We start from the raw sequence: 26,412 nt of genomic DNA on the forward strand, positions 1-26,412 counted from the left end.
TGATGGGACTTTGGAGGACCCATAGTCAGGATCGGACGATCCGATCGTGTTCGAAGGCTCCGAACAGGGTTCGGACGGCCCGAACTTTGCCTATAAATATGAGGGACGAGAGTTCATTTGAGGTGCACCAATTCCTATCTTCTCTCTCTACTCCTAGTCCTTCTAACTCAGATCTAGGGAGATCTAGGTGTAAGAGTGGGTGCCCAGTGAGCCAACTGTGTGGCTATGGGCTTTGTTGACTCTTTGTATAAACAATCTTTTGTTTAATATTATTTACACTTTTATGGCAATGACTTTATATTACTTCATATTGTTATATTGTGATATACTATTGTTGTTTTGATAAAGACCTTGAATATACTATAGTGTATGTAAGATGTGGTAGAACATGGAGATGTCTATCATGAAATACATCTTATAGTCACTGTATATTCTAAAACCGTTCCTAGTCGATTGAGCCGTCCGATAATAAGGATAAGGATCGCTCGAGTTTGAGACTAGCATTTGCGATGCGGAGTACCACGTTTCATTGGTAGGGAACATGGAGATGTTCGAAGCATGCAAATGGATATTCATAGGATGAATAGTCGAACTACCCTATCCGGACTTTCCAAGTGGTTATCACTTATCGAGTGGATAAAGTCCGCGGTTTTGGTTGTACACCATTAGTCCTTACGACTTGAAACATCATGGAGACTCTATATGCTAGTGCTGTGCTTTGACTCGTTTACCGACTCTATGGGGGTCATCAGGTGTCGAGATTGGGTATAGTTACGACACATATAGGAGTCAATGCATTGTTGTCAAGGATTCACCACATACTTGCGAGTGTGGATATCCTATGCGATCTGAGGAGATATTAGTGTGACAAATCTCTGGCCAGAGTACTTGATGTGATTTAAGAAATGGTTTCTTAGTAGCACATGCGATTTCACTAATTTGATCTTCAAGATGCATTGCATAGTTATCGAATCTTGAGCGACTCTCGATATACCAATGGTTGTTGATTCGATCGGGATATATGGATGAAGGGACCGTACTGTACGTTAACCAAAATCTACTGGTTCTTGTAGGCACTATCAGTGATACCTAGGGAATCATGGGGCGATGTTGCTAGGCGCTTTACCATGATTCGTTGGGCAAGTCGGAAAGTGTTGTTCCGAGTCACAAGGAGTTGTGAGCCCACGGCTATCTGTATCCCTGAACCATTGAGGGTCACACAGTGTAATGGAGTTTTAATCCCCGTTGAGATAGTTAAATTTAAAGAGTTAAATTTAATGAACTAAGGAGTTGGACTTCTTAAATAAGAGTAAGGGAGTAGGATTTCCTAAAATGACATAGGGATGGACATTTTTGGAAACCACTGAATTCGGATTCAGGAAAATTTATTTTGACTTTAAAACGTGCAGAAATGGTTTCTGTGCACATTGGTGAAATCGTTTCATCAATCGGAGTCACGATGAATTTTATATTAATTTCTGAACGAGTGGGCTTTGCTTGTCGGGCCCCAGCTTATGACTAATGGGCCCTAAGGTGTTAGTGGCCTGCATTATAAATAAGTTATTTCAGTACAGAAATTACACACAACAGGTCATAAATTTTGAGAGCAAATTTCGAAAACCCTAGACCCTCTCAAAACCGATCGGCCGTCCCCTCCCTTTGCTCTGCCCGAGAAAATTCCGGTCTGTGATTTTGAATCGCAGTAAGGAATAACGAATCAGATTCGTTCAATCTCTTCGCAGAAAACTTCTGATAGATTTTCTAGTGCAATCTATCAGAGGGATTAAACCTCTGTTCGTGGACCTGATTGAAGGCGTTCATCGGTTCCAGGGAGAGACAACAAGAGCAGAATTGTTCTGTTGGTGTCCATTAATCTCGTTGCGAGATTTGAGGTAAAATTTATTTAATTGTTATTTGAATTTTACACACACGTAATTCAATCGATGAACGGTTGATACCCATACCATGGAAACGTTCCATGAAAATTTTTAAACTTCCGCTGCACCGGGTATCAATCGTAATTGGTCTGGGAACTCGCCAGTTTTCCAACAGTGGTATCAGAGCCAGGTTGCTCAGATCAATCGATTGAATAATCAATTGTACAAAATTTTTGAGTCTCGGTTTATGAAACAAAATAAATATTTTTAATAAAAAAAAATTTTTTCGGGGCAAAACCCGGGCAGCGATTGGATCGCTGCCCGGTGGGGCAGCAATTGTTGCTGCCCCGGGCGGCGCACGGCGCCGCCCAAAGGGGGCGCACGGCGCCGCCCAGGGCGGCGACCGTCGCCGCCCAGGGCGGCGCACGGCGCTGCCCAGCGCAGCGCTGGGCGCTGCGCAGGGCAGCGCTCGGCGCTGCCCAGGGCGGCGCACAGCGCCGCCCAGGGGCGGCGCTCGGCGCCGCCCAGGGCGACGCACGGCGCCGCCAGGGCAGCAAACGTTGCTGCCCTAAGGGGGCAGCCGGGCTGCCCCGGCCCGCGCCCCGGGTGCGGGCCGGCCCGGGAGTGTCCCGGGCGGCCCGCGGGAAAAAATTATATTTTTAATTTTAATATTTAAAATTTTATTTTTGGTCCGGTCAAAAATTGTTTTTGATTGGTTCACGAGATTTCGGATCGAATTGTTCGAGTCCGTAAATTTTAAAATTGATTTTGGATAAATTTGAATTTTTGGAAAATTTTAATATTTTATCCGTAAATTGAATTTTGAAATCAATTATTTTGGTACAATTGATGATAAGATATGATCTTATGATATATTAGATAAAATATGATTTTATTTGTAAAATTGGATTTTATAAGATAAAATATGATTTTATTTGATATGGAGATAAAATATGATTTTATATGTGAAATGTGATTTTATATATAAAATATGATTTTATCTTGTTTAAATTTGAATTGCCACAGCATGTTATCCAATAAATTAATTTTGAATTAAATGTTATTGGATAAGGATGATCGATTGCCATGACCAATTTTGTAGGTGTATGTTAGGAATTTACATTTTGTCTTTATTGTTGTTGGTTTTATTAATGGGCCTGGTTTATGGCCCGATATGAATGTCATATGTAATAAAAGTGGGCTTGGTTTATAGCCCGTTCCCACCCCCTAAAAATGTATCCCCTACTTGTCATTGTTATTTATTGTAAATACATTAGATATAGTGGGAGATCAAGATTTGAAGATGGTGGGCCCAGCAGACAATGAAGACTGAAGAAATGTAAATTGGAAGCATATGTAATAGGATTGCATTTGCATACTGCATATTACCTAGGATTGGACTAAGACCCGTGATTGGCAACCACGGGTCAATTAGAAATGGAATCGATCATCCTATATAATATGTGATATTATGATTGTATGCATGTTTAGACATAAATTGCGTGAATCCGGCAATGCATGCAATAAATTAAATATGATGAGACAAATATTTTTATAAATAAAAATCCCTCATTTTAAATATGATTTAAAATTTATATCAAGATAAATAAAGGAAATTTAAATATTGTTTAAATGTTCCTACCTTCCATCAACGGTCAATGTATGTGATGCTACCCGCGGATACGGTCCGGCTCATATTATTGGGGGGGCCCGTCCGTCGGAAAGCTGTACATTGGATCGACAAATGTTGTAAGTTGGGTGGAACTCCCATGGGATCGGCTCATATTATTGGGGGATCCACATGGCGACCGTCCATCACAACTTAATATTGATGGGTCATCTTGACATGTCACTTTAAACGGCGTCATATTATTGGGCCCTTATTGGACATGAGGTAAATAAATGGGGTTGCTTTGGAAGCAATTGGGCTCTACCTTTTGAGAATTATGGTTGGCTGATATTATTCGGGACCATAAGTTTGTCAATTGGACTCCATGTTCTCACTAAGGAAAAAGTTTCCCGTTTTCACTAGAGGGTGGTGAAATCGTTAAAATAGTGGGAGTGAGATTCATAAAATTAAATTCGCCTATTTTATGTCTTAGTAAATTGTTAAACAATCATTGATATATGTCTGTTTTTCCTTTTCAGTATTTCATACAATGAATTCGCGAAATCCTTTATTCTCGATCCTCGAACAAAACAAGCTGACTGGCGCCAACTATACGGAATGGTTCCGGAAGTTGAAGATTGTCTTAACTTCGGAGAAAATGCTCTACGTGTTAGAGAAAGCACCTCCGAAGGAAGCACCAGCTGACATAAGTCCGGAGGAATTGGCCAAACTTGATGCATGGTGCGACCATGACATCAAGACCAAATGCTATATGCAAGCCTCGATGTCTGATGAACTCCAGAGGCGATTTGAGGACACGGTGAATGCTGCTGACATTCACACGCAACTCAAGGAACTTTTTGGGGCTCAGTCGAGGGCTGAAAGGTTCTCTACTGTTAAGGAGTTGATGACGTGCCGCATGCGTGAAGGGACTTCGGTCCGTGATCATGGGGTACGAGTGATTTGGCTCATACAGAAGTTAGCGACCCTTGATTTGGTGTTGGAGCATGAACTCAATGTGGACTTGCTGCTTCTATCTCTTCCTTCTTCATTTGATGGATTCGTGATAAATTTTAATATGAACAAGATAGAGGCCACCCTTGAAGAGATGGTCAATATGCTCGTTACATATGAATCCACACTTAAGAAGGATAAGCCAGCTTTCTTGGTGGGCTCCTCATCTTCTGCTAAGAAGGGGCCAAGTATGAAGGGCAAGAAACGTTCTGCCCCACCCAAGAAAGTGGAACCCGAGAAGAAGCAAAAGACAAAGGCTTCAAACGATGGAAAATCCAAGGATGTTTGCCATTACTGCAAGAAGCCGGGTCATTGGAAGCGCAACTGCAAGGAGTATCTTGAGCAGTTGGGAACTGCAAAGGGTATGTTCTATATCGAAATAAACATGTCACTTAATACAACTTCTTGGGTATTGGATACCGGATGTGGTTCTCACATTTGCAATGATTTGCAGGTGATGACAAGAAGTCGCAGGCTTAGAATGGGTGAGACCCAGCTGAGGCTCGGGAATGGTTCCAGAGTTGAAGCTACGGCCATTGGAGATGTTTGTTTGATTTTGCAGAATGGTTTTAAATTATTGTTGAGAGATGTTTTATTTGTGCCAGATTTAATTAAAAACATTATTTCTATTTCTATGCTTGATAGAGATGGTTATTCTTGTAATTTTGTGAATGGGATTTGCAGTATTTACAAGAATGAATGTTTAATTGGAAATGGACAACTTGAAAACGATCTATATAATTTAAAACTAAAAGACGTTCCAGTAAATTGTATTGACAAACCGGCGACAACAAACAAAAGGAAAAACGATAGTCAAAACCCGGCAAACCTTTGGCACGCTAGACTAGGTCATATTTCCTCAAGGAGGATGAACAAGCTAGTGGGAGAGGGCATGTTTGATATGTCTGATATTAACTCTCTACCTACTTGTGAATCCTGCCTAAAAGGGAAAATGACTAAATCCCCTTTTAAGGGGAAACCTGAGCGTAGTCAAAATCTGTTGGATTTGATCCATACAGATGTTTGTGGTCCATTTAGAGTAGGGACTCAACATGGCCACACCTACTTCATTACCTTTACTGATGATTATTCAAGGTATGGGTATTTATATTTAATGAAATATAAGTCTGAAGCATTTGAAAAGTTCAAAGAATTCAAGGCTGAAGTAGAAAACAAGCTAGGTAAAAGTATTAAAGCACTTCGATCGGATCGAGGTGGAGAATACTTGAGTACCGAGTTTTTGGACTATCTGAAAGAGAATGGGATTCTCTCTCAGTGGACTCCTCCTATGACACCACAGCTTAATGGTGTATCGGAGCGTCGTAATCGAACTTTGTTGGACATGGTTCGATCTATGATGAGCTTCACTGAGCTTCCACCTTCGTTTTGGGGCTATGCACTTGAAACGGCGGTATTGTTGTTGAACAACGTCCACACTAAAGCAGTGGACAAAACACCATACGAGTTATGGAATGGCAAAGCTCCTAAGTATTCGTACTTGAGGATTTGGGGATGTCCTGCTTACGTGAAGCGGACAGTGGGAGATAAGTTGGATAGTCGATCCAGCTTGTGTTATTTTGTAGGGTATCCGAAGAATTCAATCGGATATTATTTCTATTATCCTGCTGAAACAAAGGTGTTTGTTTCACGGAATGCCACCTTCTTGGAGAAGGAGTTCTTATTGGATAAGAAAGGCGAGATGATGGAACTCGAAGAAGTTCGAGAAGAACCCGAAATACAAAATAACGATCCCACACCTCAGGAACCATTGCTGGACACGCCTGCACCTAGAAGATCCGAGAGGACTTCTAGACCTCCAGTTCGATATGGTCTTCTTCTTGAAGAGGGTCAAGATGAACCCGACATTGGATGTGATCCAAGAAGCTTCAAGGAAGCAATTTCTGATGCGGATTCGAATTTATGGCTTGAAGCTATGCAGTCAGAATTGGATTCGATGCATACTAACCAAGTCTGGACTTTAGTGGATCCTCCCGATGGAATTGTTCCAATAGGGTGTAAATGGATCTACAAAAGAAAGCTTGGGCCTGATGGTAAGGTATTGACCTACAAGGCGCGATTGGTGGCTAAAGGTTATACTCAAAGGCAAGGAGTTGACTATGACGAAACCTTTTCACCAGTTGCAATGTTCAAGTCCATAAGAATCCTTATTGCCATAGCTGCATGGTATGACTATGAGATATGGCAAATGGATGTGAAGACTGCTTTTCTTAATGGAGACATTAAGGAAGAAATCTATATGAAGCAGCCTGAGGGGTACACATCCATGGGAAGCGAGCATAAGGTATGCAAGCTTCAGAGATCAATTTATGGTCTAAAACAAGCATCAAGAAGTTGGAACCAGAAATTTGATGAAACAATTAAAGACTTTGGTTTCATCAAGAACCCGGAGGAACCTTGCGTGTACAAGAAAGTAGTTAAGGATGCGGTGACATTCTTAGTACTTTATGTTGATGACATCCTACTCATTGGGAATGATGTAGGGATGTTGCAGTCAACAAAGATATGGTTATCAGGTAGATTTTCGATGAAGGATTTGGGTGAGGCATCCTACATTCTTGGGATACAGATCTATAGGGATAGATCTAAGAGAATGATAGGACTCACTCAATCAACCTACATCGATACCATATTGAAACGGTTTTCAATGGATGGGTCCAAGAGAGGACATCTACCCATGTGTCATGGAGTTTCTCTATCCAAGTCTATGTGTCCCAAGACTGATGCAGAGATAGAGAATATGACACATGTACCATATGCGTCAGCTATAGGTAGTATCATGTATGGGATGATATCTACCAGACCGGATGTAGCATTTGCTCTGAGTGTCACGAGCAGATATCAGTCTAATCCTGGTCAGATGCATTGGAAAGCCGTGAAGGACATTCTTAAGTACTTGCGAAGGACTAAGAATATGTTCATGGTTTATGGAGAACGAGAACTCAAACTGGAAGGCTATACCGACTCTAGCTTCCAAAGTGATGTGGATGACTCGAAGTCAACCTCTGGATTTGTGTTCATGCTCAATGGCGGTGCTGTCTCTTGGAAGAGTTCCAAGCAGGACACCACAGCGGATTCCACCACTGAGGCTGAATACATTGCAGCATCAGCTGCTGCTAAAGAGGCCGTTTGGATGAGGAATTTCGTCCAAGAGTTGGGCGTCATTCCTGAATTTGTTGGTCCAGTCCCGGTGTACTGCGACAACACGGGTGCCGTTGCTCAAGCAAAGGAACCAAGGTCTCATCAAAGATCCAAACACGTACTGAGGAAATACCACATAATCCGGGAGATTGTGGAAAGAGGAGACATCAGTGTCGAACGAGTGGCCTCTGCAGACAATATCGCTGATCCACTTACTAAGCCTTTGCCAGGACCATTGTTTGACAAACATCGCGAAGCAATGGGTCTACGTAGTATGACTAGTTGGCTATAGGGCAAGTGGGAGATTGTAAGAGTGGGTGCCCAGTGAGCCAACTGTGTGGCTATGGGCTTTGTTGACTCTTTGTATAAACAATCTTTTGTTTAATATTATTTACACTTTTATGGCAATGACTTTATATTACTTCATATTGTTATATTATGATAACTATTGTTGTTTTGATAAAGACCTTGAATATACTATAGTGTATGTAAGATGTGGTAGAACATGGAGATGTCTATCATGAAATACATCTTATAGTCACTGTATATTCTAAAACCGTTCCTAGTCGATTGAGCCGTCCGATAATAAGGATAAGGATCGCTCGAGTTTGAGACTAGCATTTGCGATGCGGAGTACCACGTTTCATTGGTAGGGAACATGGAGATGTTCGAAGCATGCAAATGGATATTCATAGGATGAATAATCGAACTACCCTATCCGGACTTTCCAAGTGGTTATCACTTATCGAGTGGATAAAGTCCGCGGTTTTGGTTGTACACCATTAGTCCTTACGACTTGAAACATCATGGAGACTCTATATGCTAGTACTGTGCTTTGACTCGTTTACCGACTCTGAGGGGGTCATCAGGTGTCGAGATTGGGTACAGTTACGACACATATAGGAGTCAATGCATTGTTGTCAAGGATTCACCACATACTTGCGAGTGTGGATATCCTATGCGATCTGAGGAGATATTAGTGTGACAAATCTCTGGCCAGAGTACTTGATGTGATTTAAGAAATGGTTTCTTAGTAGCACATGCGATGTCACTAATTTGATCTTCAAGATGCATTGCATAGTTATCGAATCTTGAGCGACTCTCGATATACCAATGGTTGTTGATTCGATCGGGATATATGGATGAAGGGACCGTACTGTACGTTAACCAAAATCTACTGGTTCTTGTAGGCACTATCAGTGATACCTAGGGAATCATGGGGCGATGTTGCTAGGCGCTTTACCATGATTCGTTGGGCAAGTCGGAAAGTGTTGTTCCGAGTCACAAGGAGTTGTGAGCCCACGGCTAGCTGTATCCCTGAACCATTGAGGGTCACACAGTGTAATGGAGTTTTAATCCCCGTTGAGATAGTTAAATTTAAAGAGTTAAATTTAATGAACTAAGGAGTTGGACTTCTTAAATAAGAGTAAGGGAGTAGGATTTCCTAAAATGACATAGGGATGGACATTTTTGGAAACCACTGAATTCGGATTCAGGAAAATTTATTTTGACTTTAAAACGTGCAGAAATGGTTTCTGTGCACATTGGTGAAATCGTTTCATCAATCGGAGTCACGATGAATTTTATATTAATTTCTGAACGAGTGGGCTTTGCTTGTCGGGCCCCAGCTTATGACTAATGGGCCCTAAGGTGTTAGTGGCCTGCATTATAAATAAGTTATTTCAGTACAGAAATTACACACAACAGGTCATAAATTTTGAGAGCAAATTTCGAAAACCCTAGACCCTCTCAAAACCGATCGGCCGTCCCCTCCCTTTGCTCTGCCCGAGAAAATTCCGGTCTGTGATTTTGAATCGCAGTAAGGAATAACGAATCAGATTCGTTCAATCTCTTCGCAGAAAACTTCTGATAGATTTTCTAGTGCAATCTATCAGAGGGATTAAACCTCTGTTCGTGGACCTGATTGAAGGCGTTCATCGGTTCCAGGGAGAGACAACAAGAGCAGAATTGTTCTGTTGGTGTCCATTAATCTCGTTGCGAGATTTGAGGTAAAATTTATTTAATTGTTATTTGAATTTTACACACACGTAATTCAATCGATGAACGGTTGATACCCATACCATGGAAACGTTCCATGAAAATTTTTAAACTTCCGCTGCACCGGGTATCAATCGTAATTGGTCTGGGAACTCGCCAGTTTTCCAACACTAGGCGTCCTACAGGAAATCCGAAAGTGGCGCAGCGATCTAGGCATCGTAGCGGAGCTGTGGCCTAGTTTTGAGACTATCGACAGCAAAGGGCTAACGACGGAAGCAGGTATAACTTTGGCATCCTAAAAATATTTAGGAGTATGCATTAGCTTAGTTAAGGGTTTTAGAGCTTAATTAATGATGCATGGGTATTTGCATTGTAGTAGCAGTAGACTGGACTAGTTGGCTTGGAGTCTAGACCAGCGGAGCTAGGTTTGACCAGCAGTGTTAGAGGTGCATAAGTACTGACCGAGATAGCCGGCATGATATATATGCTTATATGTTGCATGATTATGTGCTACGTGTTTTACCATGTTTTACGGCTTTATCACATGCATATTTTTACGATAGATTGCATCTGGTATGATGTGAGTCATGACAAGTTTCCATTGGTGATGAGTTACTTCTTATGGATTCTTGTATGGGGACCCTCAGCCCCTGGTTTCGCTATATTTAGGAGCGACCACGACGGTGGAGTAGACTCTATAGTGGATAGGGGAATACAAGAGTACCCCGCGGAGTAGTTCTCTTAGAACGGTACTGTGTGTTCATGGCGCCCTAAGTAGACTGTTTTACCTAGTGATTTTAAATAATTTGTTTGTTGCATATTAGTTTATATATCATTGCTTCGTATTGAGCGTTGTCGCTCACGCCCCTGTGTTTGGTATTTGTGGTATACCTTGTGGCAGGGCAGGTTTGAGGTTGGACGGTCCAGGAGGCTCTCAGCAGGAGTGATGTCCCGAGAGTGTGGAGTTTTAGAGGGTAGGGATTTGTTTACCCTGAACCTTTGATTTGGTTGTATAATGGTATTTATAAATTTTTGTTATCATCGGTTGTATTCTGCCGATTGGATTTGTTGTACTTTTAAGTATCCGCTCCTTACGCTTTAAGTTTTATGCATGCTCTTAAATTATAACTCTGATTAGATAGTGGATCCGTGTTGGGTCACTAAACTTTTTGGTATCAGAGTGCATTGCACTGGGAATTTCGTAAAGCAGATTAAGTAATTATCTGTTCTCATGAAACAGTTGGCAGATTACGATGAGAGCCACGATAGCGGAGGTGGAGGTCGATGGGGCGATCCGAATGATCGTTGACGTCATCGTTGACAGCCTGAGGAGCGCAAATGAGTGATCATGCGCAGGTTTAATGAGGTTAGCCCGAAGCCCTTGACAGGAGGTGAGACGCCTGAGGAAGCTAAGGATTGGCTTGATATGATGGAGCAGTGTTTTCAGGAGTTCCGTTGCACAGACGAGGATAGGATGGAGATTCTTGCCTTCATGCTTAAGGGGCGAGCGAGGAAGTTGTGAAGATCTACTTCCGCACCATTCATAGCAGCGAGAGGAGTAGCTACGTGGGTTGAGTTCCGTACTGCTTTTCAGAGACTGTATTTCCCTCCAGCTCTTCGTTAGGCGAAAGCCAGTGAGTTGGTGAGTTTGCGATAGGGTACGATGACGATTGAGGAGTACCAGCAGAAGTTCTTTGATCTGCTAACTTATTGTCCTCACATTGCTGATAGTTCTATGGCAAAGTACGACCATTTTCTTCAGGGTCTGAACCCTGAGATTCATCGGATGGTTGTTGTGGGCAGTGATATGACCTACGAGGGCTTGGTGGACTGTTGTCGCCAGGCGGAGGACACTATCCTAAGGAACAAGGGACTCTTCTCTTCTTTTTCCAAGTCAGCAAGTGCTAGTACTTTGGGTCCGAAGGGACAGTCTTTCATGAAGCCAGGAGGTACTTCTTCTTCATATGGATCTGGTGGAGTGCATAACTTTGGTGGACAAAGATCGAACCGATGTCTTCAGTGTAGGCGCAAGCATCCTGCAGGCCCATGTCCTCTTTTGAGTGGGGCATGTTTCCAATGTGGTCAGGAGGGTCATATGAAGAGAGATTGACCGTTACTGATGGGAGCAGAGAGTGGTTCTGGAGGTTCTCAGGCATCTGTTCAACCACCTCAGTACCATCAGCCACCTTATCAGCAGCAGTATTCCCAGCAACCGCAGCAGTTTCAGCGACAGCCTGCTCAGACTCCTTCTCAGGGTCATTCTTCTTTGCGGCCACATGCCCAGGGTCAGGTCTTTGCGCTTAACCAGGAACAGGCAGAGGTTGATAGTGATCGGATGATCGCAGGTATCTGTAGTTTATGTGGTTTTCCTGCATATGTTTTTATTGATATCGGTGCATCACATTCTTTCGTATCAGCACGTTTTGATAAGAAGTATAAGTTTCCATTTATTCCATTAGACGTCTTGCCAGTAGTTTCTACTCCTATGGGTAGCGAGGTTTTAGCCAAGCGTCTAGTTGTGGGTTGTGTTTTGGATTTTGAGGGGCATCAGCTTAGTGCTAACCTGATGATTCTAGCCATGGAGGATTTCGATTGTATCATTGGGATAGATCTCCTGACTACCTACCGAGCGATAGTGGATTGCTATCAAAGATTTGTTCAGTTCCGTCCCGAGGATTGAGAGTTTTGGTATTTCTATGGTAAGGGAGCGCGACCCCCGATGCCAGTAGTTTCTGCTCTGAAAGTCCGGCATGCTTTAGAGTCTGGCGGGGAAGGCTACCTTATCTACGCCATTGAAGCATCCTTAGGAGAGCCAGAAATCCAGGAGATATCAGTGGTTTGTGATTTTCCCGATGTGTTTTCGGAGGAGATTCCAGGCTTACCACCAATGAGGGAGATCGCGTTTGGCATTGAGTTAGTGCCAGGGACTGCACCGATTTTCAGAGCTCCTAACCATTTGGCACTGTCAGAGATGAAAGAGCTGTAGAAGCAATTGCAAGATCTTCTTGATAAGGGCTATATTCAACCTAGTGTTTCGCCATGGGGGGCCCCAGTACTATTTGTCAAGAAGAAGGATGGTTCGATGTGTTTTTGTATCAATTAACGCCAGTTGAATCAAGTGAAAGTTAAGAACAAATATCCTCTTTCGCGGATAGATGATCTCTTAGATCAGTTACAGGGTACTTCTGTCTATTCGAAGATTGATCTTCAGTCAGGATATCACCAGTTGAGGGTTAGAGATGAGGATATCTCTAAAACAGCATTTCGTACGCGGTATGGTCACTATGAATTCTTAGTGATGCCGTTTGGTCTGACGAATGCTCCAGCTATTTTCATGGATCTGATGAATAGGGTATTCCGCAACTTCCTAGATAAGTTTGTGGTAGTGTTCATCGATGACATCTTGGTGTATTCTCGCAGCATGGATGAGCATGCCTACCATCTCTACACTGTACTTCAGGTCTTGAGAGAAAGACAGTTGTACGTAAAGCTGAGCAAGTGTGACTTCTGGATTGACCGAGTTGTGTTCCTTGGTCATGTCATTTCTCAGGAGGGCGTATCTGTTGACCCCAGCAAGACAGAGGCAATTCTGAATTGGTCGCGTCCGACTACAGCTTCTGAGATTCGTAGTTTCCTTAGTTTGGCAGGATACTACCTGCGTTTTGTGGAAAACTTCACTCAGATAGCTAGGCCTTTGACTCGGTTGACGAAGAAAGATGCTTCTTTTGTGTGGTCAGATGCTTGTGAAGATAGTTTTTGTGAGTTAAGATGTCGTTTGACGACAGCTCCAGTTCATGCTTTGCCGTCTGGATCAGGTGGTTTTGTAGTCTACACTGATGCTTCTCTCCAGGGTTTAGGGTGTGTGTTGACTCAGAATGGCCACGTGATCGCGTATGCATCCAGACAGTTGAAAATTCACGAGGAGAACTATCCCGTACATGATCTAAAGCTTGCAGCCATTGTCTTTGCTCTGAAGATATGGCGTCACTATTTGTACGGAGAGCGATTTGAGATCTTCACCGATCATAAGAGTTTGAAGTATCTATTCACTCAGGCTGAGTTGAACATGCGACAGCGTCGTTCAATGGATCTGCTGAAAGATTATGACTGTGAGATCAAGTACCATCCAGGTTCTTCAAACCCCGTTGCTGATGCGCTTAGTCGCAAGGTCTATGTGAGTTCCCTTCGTACCAGTTCAGTTTCGAAGGCGGTGGAGGAGTGTTGTTTTTTGGGATTCACATTCCGTCATAAGAAAGAACAGCAAGGGATTCGTGTTTCTTTTGTGCTTGCAGAGCCAGCATTGTATCAACGAATCCGAGAAGCACAGAATTCTGATCTGAAGACTCAGAAGTTGGCCCCTTTGGCTGAGGGTGATAATACTCTTGGTTCTGTTGTGTCTTTCTAGTCGAGTTGTGGTACCCGAGGATTCTACTTTGAGGGATGAGTTCTTATCGCAAGCTCTCTGCAGTCGATTCTCTATACATCCAGGAAGCATGAAGATGTATAAGGATCTTTGCACACTGTTTTGGTGGAAAGGGATGAAGCGCAGCGTTTATCAGTTTGTATTGCGATGCCTTGTGTGTCAGCAGGTCAAGGAAGAGTTTAGACGACCCGGAGGGTTACTTCATAGCTTAGAGATTCCTGAGTGGAAGTGGGAGCATGTGACGATGGATTTTGTCACCCACTTGCCTATGTATTCCAGGAATTTTGATGCTATTTGGGTTGTTGTGGATCGATTATCGAAGTCAGCGCATTTTCTTCCCTATAACCGCGACTATACCTTTGATAGGATGGCACAATTGTATGTGCGGGAGAACGTTCGATTGCATGGAATTCCGTTGAGCATTGTCAGTGATAGAGATCCGAGATTCACCTCGAGATTTTGGGGTAGTTTCCAGCGAGCCCATGGTACTACTTTGAGCCTGAGTACGACTTATTATCCCGAGACAGATGGACAGTCCGAGCGTACTATTTGCACTTTAGAGGATATTCTTCGCGTGACAGTGATGGATTTTGGTCCAGCGTGGCATGATCATTTACCATTGGTGGAGTTCGCTTACAACAATAGTTTCCATCGCAGCATTGGCATGGCACCATTTGAGGTTCTTTATGGACGTCGTTGTCGTACACCTTTGTTTTGGGACGAGGTTGGAAAACGTCAGGTTGAGGGTCCCCAGATGATTCAGCAGATGACTGATGCAATGGAGTTGATCCGACGCAGGATTAAGGCTGCCCAGGATTGACAGGCGAGTTACACGAATGCTCACCGGAGGCCGTTACACTTCGAGGCAGGAGAGCATGTATTCTTGTGTGTGTCACCTTTCCGGAAGGTGAGGAGGTTCGGTCGCAAGGGTAAGCTGACACCGAGATTTATTGGTCCTTTCGAGATTCTCGAGAAGGTTGGGGACGTGGCTTATCATCTAGCTTTGCCACCAGATCTTTCGGGGATCCATGATGTGTTCCACGTGTCCTTGTTGAGACAGTACGTGATGGACGAGTCACATATTTTGCATCCGACCGAGGTATATTTAGATCAGGATCTGTCGTATGTGGAGAAACCCCTACGGATTCTAGACAGGAAGGACAAGGTACTTCGTAACAAGCGTATACCATTGGTGATGGTACAGTGGCAACGCAGAGGTACAGAGGAAGCTACTTGGGAGTTAGAGAGCTGGATGCGAGTCAAGCACCCCGATTTATTTTGAGATTTTGTACTTCTTTATATCAAGTTTGTACTTGTTCAATTGTAATAAAGAACATTAGTGTTGAATTCTGTACTTTTCCTCTAACTTTAATTTCGAGGACGAAATTTTTTAAGTGGGGGAGAATGTAGTAAACCGTAACCCAAAAAAGAGATTAAGTAAATTAATCATATTTAAATTTCAAATGTTCGGATGGCCCGATGAGAAGGCCGGAGGATCTGAAGACGTTCGGACGATACGAAGTGACGTTCGGAGGTTCCGATCGCGTTTGGACGGTCCTTCGGCAGGATCGGAGGGCCCGAACAGGGTTAGGGCTTACGTCATCGAATACGTCAGCAATGTGACATCATGGCTGACATCACTGATGGGACTTCGGAGGACCCGAAGTCAGGATCGGACAATCCGATCGTGTTTGGAGGCTCCGAACAGGGTTCGGACGGCCCGAACTTCGCCTATAAATATGAGGGCCGAGAGTTCATTTGAGGTGCACCAATTCCTCTCTTCTCTCTCTACTCCTAGGCCTTATAACTTAGATCTAGGGAGATCTAGGCGTCCTACGGGAAATCCGAAAGTGGCGCAGTGATCTAGGCATCGTAGCGGAGCTGTGGCCTAGTTTTGAGACTATCGACAGCAAAGGGCTAACGATGAACGCAGGTATAACTTTGGCATCCTAAAAATATTTAGGAGTTTGCATTAGATTAGTTAAGGCTTTTAGAGCTTAATTAATGATGCATGGGTATTTGCATTGTAGTAGCAGTAGACTGGACTAGTAGGCTTGGAGTCTAGACCAGCGGAGCTAGGTTTGATCAGTAGTGTTAGAGGTACATAAGTACTGACCGAGATAGCCGGAATGATATATATGCTTATATGTTGCATGATTATGTGCTACGTGTTTTACCATGTTTTACGGCTTTAGCACATGCATATTTTTACGGTAGACTGCATCTGGTATGATGTGAGTCATGACAAGTTTCCATCGGTGATGAGTTACTCCTTATGGATTCTTGTCTGGGGACACTCAGCCCCTGGTTTTGCTATCACTAGGAGCGACCACGACGATGGAGTAGATGCTATAGTGGATAGGGTAATACACGAGTACCCCGCGGAGTAGCTCTCTTAGCACGGTACTGTGTGTTCATGGCACCCTGAGTAGACTGTTTTACCCAGTGATTTTAAATCATTTGTTTTCTGCATATTAGTTTACATATCATTGCTTCGTATTGAGTGTTGTCGCTCATGCCCCTGTGTTTGGTATTTGTGGTATACCTTGTGGCGGGGCAGGTTTGAGGTTGGACGGTCCAGGAGGCTCTCAGCAGGAGTGAAGGTACCTTGTTTACCCTGAACCTTTGATTTGGTTGTATAATGGTATTTATACATTTGTGTTATCATCAGTTGTATTCTGCCGATTGGATTTGTTGTACTTTTAAGTATCCGCTCCTTATGCTTTAAGTTTTATGAATGCTCTTAAATTATAACTCTGATTAGATAGTGGATCCGGGTTGGGTCACTACACGTACTAGGATGGGTGACCCCCTGGGAAGTCCTCGTGTTGCACCCCTTTTTCATTAATTTCTTTTTTTATTACTCGTAATTCTTGTTCCACCGATTCCACGTCGTCCTATTCCCGACTCTTTCAGTCCAATCCGCGGATAGAAAAGATGCAATAGACTAAATCACACGACGTGGATGTGCGATCTGGGTGACGCGGGCCGCTTCGGTGGGTCCCAGGGCGCCCTACGGGAAAAATGACCAAAAAGACCATCTCCAGGTTGGAATTTGAGATTCTCCGTCTCTTAGACTGAGATGTGCGTTGAAGGTATCGAGTCGAGCTTCGCGTTTGAAAGTGCAGCGCCTGTTCCTCCAATCCGCAATTCGAGAGACAAAACAATTAAGAATTCATTCACTGTTGGGTGCGATCATACCAGCACAAATGCATCAGATCCCATCAGAACTTTGATGTTAAGAGTGCTTGGGCGAGATCTATACAAGGATGGGTGACCACCTGGGAAGTCCTCGTTTTGCACCTCTTTTTCATTAATTTATTTTTTTATTTCTTGTACTTCTTGTTCCTCCGATTCCTTGCCGTCCTATTTCCGACTCTTTCAGTCCAATCCGCGGATATAAATGATGCAATAGACTGAATCACATGACGTGGACATGCGATCTGGGTGACGCGGGCTGCTTCGGTGGGTCCCAGCGCGCCCTACAGGAAAAACGACCCGAAAGACCATCTTCGAGTTGGAATTTGTGCGTCTCCGTCTCTTAGACCAAGATGCGCGCTACAAGTATCGAGACGAGCTTTGCTTGAGTAGGCTGAAACTCCCGTAACTCTCAGCCGATTGAAAGTTATGTCCATTTAAAAGTGCAACGCCTGTTTCTCCGATCCGCAATTCGAAAGACAAAATAGTAAAGAATTAATTCACTGTTTTGTGCGATCATACCAGCACTAATGCACCGGATACCATTAAAACTCCAAAGTTAAGCGTGCTTGGGAGAGAGCAGTAATAGGACTGGTGACCCCCTGGGAAGTCCTCGTGTTGCATCCCTTTTTCTTTAATTTCTTTTTTTATTACTCGTACTTAGTGTTCCTCTGATTCCTCGCCGTCCTATTCCTAACTCTTACAGTCCAATCCTCGGATAGAAAATATGCAAAAGACTGAATCATATGACGTGGACGTGCGATGTGGGTGATGCCGGCTGCTTCAGTGGCTCCCTGCGCGCCCTATGGGAAAAACAACCCGAAAGACCATCTACGGGTTGGAATCAATGTGTCTCCGTCTCTTAGACCGAGATGTGCACTGTAAGTATCGAGAAGAGCTTCGCGTGAGCAGGCTAAAGCTCTCGTAACTCTCAGCCGATCGAAAGTTATGTCCGTTTGAAAGTGCAGCGCTTGTTCCTTCAATCCGCAATTCGAGAGACAAAACAACAAAGAATTCATTCACTGTTGGGTGCGATCATACCAGCATTAATGCACCGATCCCATCAAAAATCCAAAGTTAAGCATGCTTGGGCGAGAGCAGTACTAGGATGGATGACCCCCTGGGAAGTCCTCGTGTTGCACCCCTTTTTCATTAATTTCTTTTTTTATTACTCGTACTTCTTGTTCCTCCGATTCCTCTCCGTCCCATTTTCCCGACTCTTTCAGTCCAATCCGCGGATAGAAAAGATGCAATAAACTGAATCACACGACGTGGATGTGCGATCTGGGTGATGCGGGCTGCTTCAGTGGGTCCCAGCGCGCCCTACAAGAAAAATGACCCGAAAGACCATCTCCGGGTTGGAATTTGTGTGTCTCCATCTCTTAGACCGAGATGCGCGCTATAGGTATCGAGACGAGCTTCGCGTGAGCAGGCTGAAGCTCCCGTAACTCTCAGCCGATCGAAAGTTATGTCAGTTTGAAAGTGCAGCGCCTGTTCCTCCGATCCGCAATTTGAGTGACAAAACAACAAATAATTCATTCACTGTTTGGTGCGATCATACCACTACTAATGCACCGGATCCCATCAGAACTCCGAATTTAAGCGTGCTTGGGTGAGAGCAGTACTAGGATGGGTGACCCCCTGGGAAGTCCTCGTGTTGCACACCTTTTTCATTAATTTCTTTTTTTATTACTCGTACTTATTGTTCCTCCGATTCCTCGCCGTCCTATTCCCGACTCATACAGTCCAATCCTCAAATAGAAAAGATGCAATAGACTGAATCACACGACGTGGACGTGCGATCTGGGTGATGCGGGCCGCTTTGGTGGTTCCCAGCGCGCCCTAAGGGAAAAATGACCCAAAAGACCATCTCTGGGTTGGAATTTGTGCGTCTCCATCTTTTAGACCGAGATGTGCGCTATAGGTATCTAGACGAGCTTTGCGTGAGAATGCTGAAACTCCCGTAACTCTCAGCCGATCGAAATTTATGTCCATTTAAAAGTGCAGCGCCTGTTCCTCCGATCCGCTATTCGAGAGACAAAACAACAAAGAATTCTTTCACTGTTGGGTGCGATCATACCAGCACTAATGCACCGGATCCCATCATAACTCCGAAGTTAAGCGTGCTTGGGCGAGAGCAGTACTAGGATGGGTGACCCCCTGATAAGTCCTCGTGTTTCACCATTTTTTCATTAATTTCTTTTTTTATTACTCGTACTTCTTGTTCCTCCGATTCCTCGCCTTCCTATTCCCGACTCTTTCAGTCCAATCCGCGGATATAAAAGATGCAATAGACTGATTCACACGACGTGGACTTGCGATCTGGGTGACGCGGGCCGCTTCGGTGGGTCCCAACACGCCCTATGGGAAAAATGATCCGAAAGACCATCTCCGAGTTGAAATTTGAGCGTCTTCGTCTCTTAGACTGATATTCGTGTTGTAGGTATCGAGACGAGATTCGCGTTTGAAAGTTCATCGCCTGTTCCTCCGATCCGCAATTCGAGAGATAAAAAAATAAAGAATTCATTCATTGTTGGGTGCAATCATACCAGCGCTAATGCACCGGATCCCATTAGAACTCCAAAGTTAAGCATGCTTGGGCGAGAGCAGTATGAGGATGGGTGACCCCCTGGGAAGTCCTCGCGTTGCACCCCTTTTTCATTAATTTCTTTTTTCATTACTCGTACTTCTCGTTCCTCCGATTCCTCGTCGTCTTATTCTCGACTCTTTTAGCCCAATCAGCGGATAGAAAAGATGCAATAGACTGAATCAAACGACGTGGACGTGCGATCTGGGTGACGCGGGCCGCTTCGGTGTGTCCCAGTGCGCCCTACGGGAAAAACAACCCGAAAGACCATCTACGGGTTAGAATTTGAGTGTTTCCGTCTCTTAGACTGAGATGCGCATTGTAGGTATCGAGATGAGCTTCGCGTTTGAAAGTGCATCTCCTATTCCTCTGATCCGCAATTCGAGAGACAAAACAATAAAGAATACATTCACTATTGGGTGCGATCATACCAGCACTAATGCATCGGATCCCATCAGAACTCCTATGTTAAGCGTGCTTGAGCAAGAGGAGTACTAGGATGGATGACCCCTAGGAAGTCTTCGTGTTGCACCTCTTTTTCATTAATTTCTTTTTTTAATACTCGTACTTATTGTTCTTCCGATTCCTTGTCGTCCTATTCCCGACTCTTACAGTCCAATCCTCGGATAGAAAAGATGCAATAGACTGAATCACACGAAGTGGACGTGCGACCTGGGTGATGCGGGCCGCTTTGTTGGGTCCTAGCGCGCCCTACGGGCAAAACGACCCAAAAGACCGTCTTCGAGTTTGAATTTGTGCGCCTCTGTCTCTCACACCGAGATGCGCCCTGTAGGTATCGATATGAGTTTCGCGTGAGCAGGCTGAAGCTCCCGTAACTCTAAGCCGATCGAACGTTATGTCCATTTGAAAGTGCAGTGCTTGTTCCTCCGATCCCCTATTCAAGAGACAAAACAACAAAGAATTCATTCATTGTTGGGTGCGATCATAACAGCACTAATGCACCAGATTCCATCAGAACTCCGAAATTAAGCGTGCTTGGACGAGAGCAGTACTAGGATGGGTGACCCCTTGGGAAGTCCTCGTGTTGCACCCTTTTTTCATTAATTTATTTTTTATTACTCGTATTTCTTGTTCCTTCGATTCCTCGCCGTCCTACTCCAGACTCTTTCAGTCCAATCCGCGGATAGAAAAGATGAAATAGACAGAATCACACGACGTGGATGCGCGATATGGGTGACGCGGGCAGCTTCGGTGGGGCCCAGCGTGCCCTACGGCAAAAACAACCCGAAAGACCATCTCTGCGTTGGAATTTGAGTGTCTCCGTCTCTTAGACTGAGATTTGCGTTGTAGGTATCGAGACGAGCTTCGCGTTTGAAAGTGCAGCGCCTGTTCCTTCGATCCGCAATTCGAGAGACAAAACAATAAAGAATTCATTCATTGTTGGGTGCAATCATACCAGTACTAATGCATCGGATCCCATCAAAACTCCTAAGTTAAGCGTGCTAGGGCGAGAGCAGTACTAGGATGGGTGATCCCCTGGGAAATCCTCGTGTTGCAGCCCTTTTTCATTAATTTTTTTTATTACTCGTACTTTTTGTTTCTCCAAATCCTCGCCGTCCTATTTCCGACTCTTTCAGTCCAATCCGCGGATAGAAAATATGCAATAGACTTAATAACACGACGTGGACATGCGATTTGGGTGACGCGGGCCGCTTCGGTGGGTCCTAGCGTGCCCTACGGAAAAAACGACCCAAAAGACCATCTCCGGGTTGGAATTTGTGCTTCTCTTTCTCTTAGACCGAGATGCGCTCTATAGGTATCGAGACGAGCTTCGTGTGAGAAGGCTGAAGCTCCAGCAACTCTCAACCGATCGAAAGTTATGTCCGTTTGTGTAGTGACCCGTATCCAGAATTAATGATTAATGAGTAATTAATCATGTTATTATGTTAAGATTAAGTAAAACATGATTAAGAAGATTCCAAATGGATTAACGGTGTCCGAAAATAGATCCAGGACACCCGAAAATGATGGGTTTGGTTTGGAAGGTTCGGACGCTCCGAACAGGGTTCGTAGGATCCGAACGTGACCAGAGCCATAGATCAGAGGGCCGAGGAGTTCGAAGGGTCCAAAGTCAGTTCGGACGGCCCGAACAGTATTCAGCCAGTTGTCCTAAGATATTACATCATTGATGACATCACTGATGTGACTTCGAAGGGTCCGAAGTTAGGATCGGATGATCCGATCGTGTTCGGAGGCTCCGAACAGGGTTCGGACGGTCCGAACTTTGCCTATAAATATGAGGGCCGAGACTTCATTTGAGGTGCACCTATTCATCTCTTCTCTCTCTATTCCTAGGCCTTCTAACTCAGATCTAGGGAGATCTAGGCGTCCTATCCGGATTCCGGAAGTGGCATAGCGATCTAGACGTCGTAGCGGAGCTGTGGCCTAGTTTTGAGGCTGTCGACAGAAAAGGGCTAACGACGGACGCAGGTATAGATTTAGCTTCCTAAAATTATTTAGGATTATGCAATAGCTTAGTTAAGGCTTTTAGAGCTTAATTATTGATGCATGGGTAATTTCATTGAAGTATAAGTAGACTAGACTAGTAGGCTTGGAGTCTAGACCAGCGGAGCTAGGTTTTGACCTGCAGTGTTAGAGGTACGTAAGTACTGACCGAGATATCCGGCATGATATATTTGCATGTATGTTGCATGAGTATGTGCTATATGTCTTATCATGTTTTAGCATGTTTTACCGCCTTAGCACATGCATGATTTTACGTATGACTGCTTCCTGAGAGATGTGAGTCATTGACAGTCTCCATAGGGAACAATGATCTCATGTTGGACTCGAGTCAGGTATGACAGTTTCCATATGGGATCTGTATCCTATTTTGGATTCGGGTTAGGATGGGGTTGGCTCAGCCCTGATATAGAATATACGAGTACCCCGCGGAGTCGCTCTCTAGCCGGTACTGTATATTCCTGGCGCCATGAGCAAGTGTTTTACCTGAGATTTTAAATCATCAGTGTGCGCATATTTGTACATATATCATTGCTTATGTATTGAGCGTTGTCGCTCACGCCCCTGTGTTTGGGTATTGTGGTGTACTTTGTGGCGGGGCAGGTTTGAGTCTGAACGTTCCTGGCGGCTCTCAACAGGATTGAGGATCCGAGAATGCGAGGTTAGAGGTTAGGGATTTGTTACCTTGAACCTTCAATTTGGTTGTATAATGATATTTATACACTTGTGTTATCGTCGGTTGAATTCTGCCGATTGGATTTGTTGTATATTAATTATCCGCTCCTTAAGCTTTAAGTATTATTGCATGCGCTTTATTTATAACTCTGATTAATTAGTGGATCCGGGATGGGTCACTACAATTTTTGGTATCAGAGCGCATTGCACTGGGAATTTTGTAAAGCGGATTAAGTAATTATCTGTTCTTATGCAACAGATGGAAGATTACGATGAGAGCCACGATAGCAGAGGCAGACGTCGTCGTGGACAGCCTGAGGAGCGCAAACGAGTAAGAATGCACAGGTTTAAGGAGGTTATCCCGAAGCCTTTGTCAGGAGGTGAGACTCCTGAGCAGGCCGAGGATTGGCTCGAGAGGATGGAGCACTGTTTTCAGGATTTCCGTTGAACAGACGAGGATAGGATGGAGATTCTTGCCTTCATGCTTGAGGGGCGAGCGAGGAAGTGGTGGAGATCTACTTTCGCACCATTCATAGCAGCGAGAGGAGTAGCTACGTGGGTTGAGTTTTGTACTGCTTTTCAGAGACTGTATTTTCCTCCAGCTCTACGACGGGCAAAAGCTAGTGAGTTACTGAGTTTGCGACAGGGTTCGATGACGATCGAGGAGTACCAACAGAAGTTCTTTGATCTGCTATCTTATTGTCCTCACATTGCTGATAGTCCTATGGTGAAGTATGACCATTTCCTTCAGGGTCTGAAACCTGAGATTCATCAGATGGTTGCTGTGGGCAGTGATATGACCTACGAGGGCTTGGTGGACTGTTGTCACCAGACGGAGGACAGTATCCGGAGGAACAGGGGACTCTTCTCTTCTTGTTCCAGGTCAGCGAGTGCCAGTACTTTGGGTCCGAAAGGACAGTCTTTCAAGAAGCCAGGAGGTACTTCTTCTTCTTCATCTGGATCTGGTGGAGTGCATAATTTTGGTGGTCAGAGACCGAACCGTTGTCGTCAGTGCAGTCGCAGGCATCCCCCAGGACAGTGTGGTCAATTGACCAATGCATGATTTCAGTGTGGCCAGGAGGGTCACATGAAGAAGGATTGTCCGATGCTGATTGGGGCAGCGAGTGGTTCAGGAGGTTCTCAGGCATCTGTCCAGCCACCTCAGTACCAGCAGCCACCATATCAGCAGCAGTATTCTTATCAGCACTAGCAGCCGCAGCAGTCTCAGCGATAGCCTACTCAGACTCCTTCTCGGAGTCATTCTTCTTTGCGGCCATGTGCCTAGGGTCAGGTCTTTGCGCTTAACCAGGAGCAGGCAGAGGCTGACAATTGTAATGCCCCAAAATTATCTTAATGGATGTTATTTGAGATAATCAGAGATTTTAGAAGTCGAGGGCCGATTCGATTTTGATCAGGGACTAAAATGCAATTTTTGGAATTTTCAGGGACTAAAATGCAAATATTGGATTTGTTAGATATTTAAGCATGTTTGACTTGATTTTTCTTCACTCTTCATCACCTCCATCGCCTCTTCCTCCATTAGAGCCGACTCCAAGCTTTCTCAAGCTTTCAGATTTCTCCCCGAGCTCGATCCGTCCGCTGGAATTTATTTCTGAAGGCAGATTAGCGATCACGACTGCGAGAGCTTCGTTCTATATTAAGTTTTTCTTCGATCAGCTAACTTCTATTTTTGGATGTTGTTAGAATCGATTGAGTTTCGGAATTGTTTTGATTTTTGGAAGATTATTTCAAAATTGGAGATTTTAGATTTGAAGGATTTGAATTTTTTTTGATGATATTGAGATGATTATGAGTTTATTGAATTGATATCTTGCTGTCTGCGTTTTTGGTTTGATCAGTTTATAGCCGTTATGCCGTCAGTTTGAGTTTTGGATATCGTTCAATATTTTGATCGTATCGAGTTTTACTGAGCTTTTGGATGTCGATATTGATCCTATTGACTTCTTATGATAGATTGAATAGAAGTCAGCAGAGTTGCGAGGTAGCAGCTTTGGTCAGTTGAAAGATTGAAGTCGGTATAGTATCGATTTTCTTATTTATCGATTGAAGAAGTTGATTGAGTTTTGAATGAATTTGTTTTGGATATTGATTATTATCCTTATTATTGATTTTCAGATTTCAGTACCTTCGAAGAGAATAAGGTAAAAGACGACATAGAATTGAATGGAACAATTAACTCGAATTAGACTTTATTCGAGTGTTCCGAAGAAATCACATACTTGCATGATTGAATGCTTAATTGAAATCATATTTGAATGTTTATTTGAATGCATGAGATTATATATGCATTTATATTGACGAAATCATGTTTGAATGATTATTTGAATTGATGAATGAAAGCATGATTGAATGCTTATATGAACTGATGATTGAAATGATATTAGAATGCATGAGATGACATATGCATTCATATTGAGCCTTGATTCATTTCAATTTGATTAGACGATCTAGAGATTGTAGTTGAGTGACTTGGTTGGAGATTTTATACCTTGTCAAATAAACTCTATATAATGCTCTGGAGTCTAGAGGATTAAAATATGCCTCGTCCACCTCGAGAGGGAGTTCGGTGTGATTGTTGGATATTTTAACCTCGGGATCCCAAACCGAAGAAAGAAAGAAAGAAGAATTCTATTTGATTATCTGAGTCTGATAATCTAGAAGTTTTAAAGACATGCATATCATTTTACTCCAGTACTTGGATGAATTACTTGAATTGATCTTGAGGTGATAGATATTTGGAAATTCTGACGTGATTTATATCTGAAGTTGATATATAAGATGGAATTGTTGTGTATCATGATTGATATGTTTGATTGATACTTCATGATTGTCTCCTTTACAGGGAATTATATTCTCACCGGATTATCAGGCTGTTGTCTTTGTTTGTATGTGTACTTGGAAACAGGTGGGGCAGGACCAAGTCAGAGGCAGCATGGCTAGGTGGTTGAGAGAATAGAAGTGAGGCCCTTGGTTTTAGGAGTTGAACTACATTCAAACTCTTTTGTATTTTGTGGTATTGTAATCGAGTATTGAAGCATGTTCTAATAGTTGGTTGAATGTATGACTTTAGAACTACCTGGTATTGTTATTGCATGTTGAATGAATTTATACATGTTGTTGTATGTTTGGAAGAGTTGAGGATTGATTTTGAAGAAAGAAAAACCAAAAGAATTTTCTGGGCAGGTGTCTCGCTCGATCGGCAGACTTTCACCGATCGAGCGAGCACCCCTGTTTTGAGGCAGGAAGTTTGGATTTTTTCTTCCGCTCGATCGGTAAGTTTTTACCGATCGAGCGGCAGGCTTTTGTAAGTCTCGGCAGAGACTTGGTTAAGATGGACCGCTCGATCGGTAAAGTTCTACCGATCGAG

The 26,412-nt window shown here is 43.7% G+C and overlaps 6 non-coding genes and 3 pseudogenes across 6 annotated transcripts; all 9 read left to right on the forward strand.

Annotated features, from left to right (window-relative positions):
- Window positions 1–17,267: 17,267 nt before the first annotated feature.
- Window positions 17,268–17,386, forward strand: LOC140869495 (5S ribosomal RNA; annotated as a pseudogene).
- Window positions 17,387–17,786: 400 nt separating this feature from the next.
- On the forward strand, window positions 17,787–17,905 carry LOC140869753 (5S ribosomal RNA; annotated as a pseudogene).
- Window positions 17,906–18,305: 400 nt separating this feature from the next.
- Window positions 18,306–18,423, forward strand: LOC140869312 (5S ribosomal RNA). The gene has a single exon (XR_012146691.1). It is a non-coding gene; the product is annotated as a 5S ribosomal RNA (ribosomal RNA).
- Window positions 18,424–18,825: 402 nt separating this feature from the next.
- Window positions 18,826–18,944, forward strand: LOC140868932 (5S ribosomal RNA). Its single transcript, XR_012146329.1, has one exon. It is a non-coding gene; the product is annotated as a 5S ribosomal RNA (ribosomal RNA).
- A 400-nt stretch (window positions 18,945–19,344) lies between these two features.
- On the forward strand, window positions 19,345–19,463 carry LOC140869083 (5S ribosomal RNA). The gene has a single exon (XR_012146475.1). It is a non-coding gene; the product is annotated as a 5S ribosomal RNA (ribosomal RNA).
- A 350-nt stretch (window positions 19,464–19,813) lies between these two features.
- On the forward strand, window positions 19,814–19,932 carry LOC140868679 (5S ribosomal RNA). The gene has a single exon (XR_012146085.1). It is a non-coding gene; the product is annotated as a 5S ribosomal RNA (ribosomal RNA).
- Window positions 19,933–20,282: 350 nt separating this feature from the next.
- LOC140869709 (5S ribosomal RNA) lies at window positions 20,283–20,400 on the forward strand (annotated as a pseudogene).
- Window positions 20,401–20,800: 400 nt separating this feature from the next.
- On the forward strand, window positions 20,801–20,919 carry LOC140868718 (5S ribosomal RNA). The gene has a single exon (XR_012146122.1). It is a non-coding gene; the product is annotated as a 5S ribosomal RNA (ribosomal RNA).
- A 349-nt stretch (window positions 20,920–21,268) lies between these two features.
- On the forward strand, window positions 21,269–21,387 carry LOC140869038 (5S ribosomal RNA). Its single transcript, XR_012146431.1, has one exon. It is a non-coding gene; the product is annotated as a 5S ribosomal RNA (ribosomal RNA).
- The last annotated feature ends 5,025 nt before the right edge of the window (window positions 21,388–26,412 follow it).

Source organism: Henckelia pumila, chromosome 4, assembly GCF_033568475.1.
Source record: "Henckelia pumila isolate YLH828 chromosome 4, ASM3356847v2, whole genome shotgun sequence".
In the NCBI taxonomy this organism is placed as follows: domain Eukaryota; kingdom Viridiplantae; phylum Streptophyta; class Magnoliopsida; order Lamiales; family Gesneriaceae; genus Henckelia; species Henckelia pumila.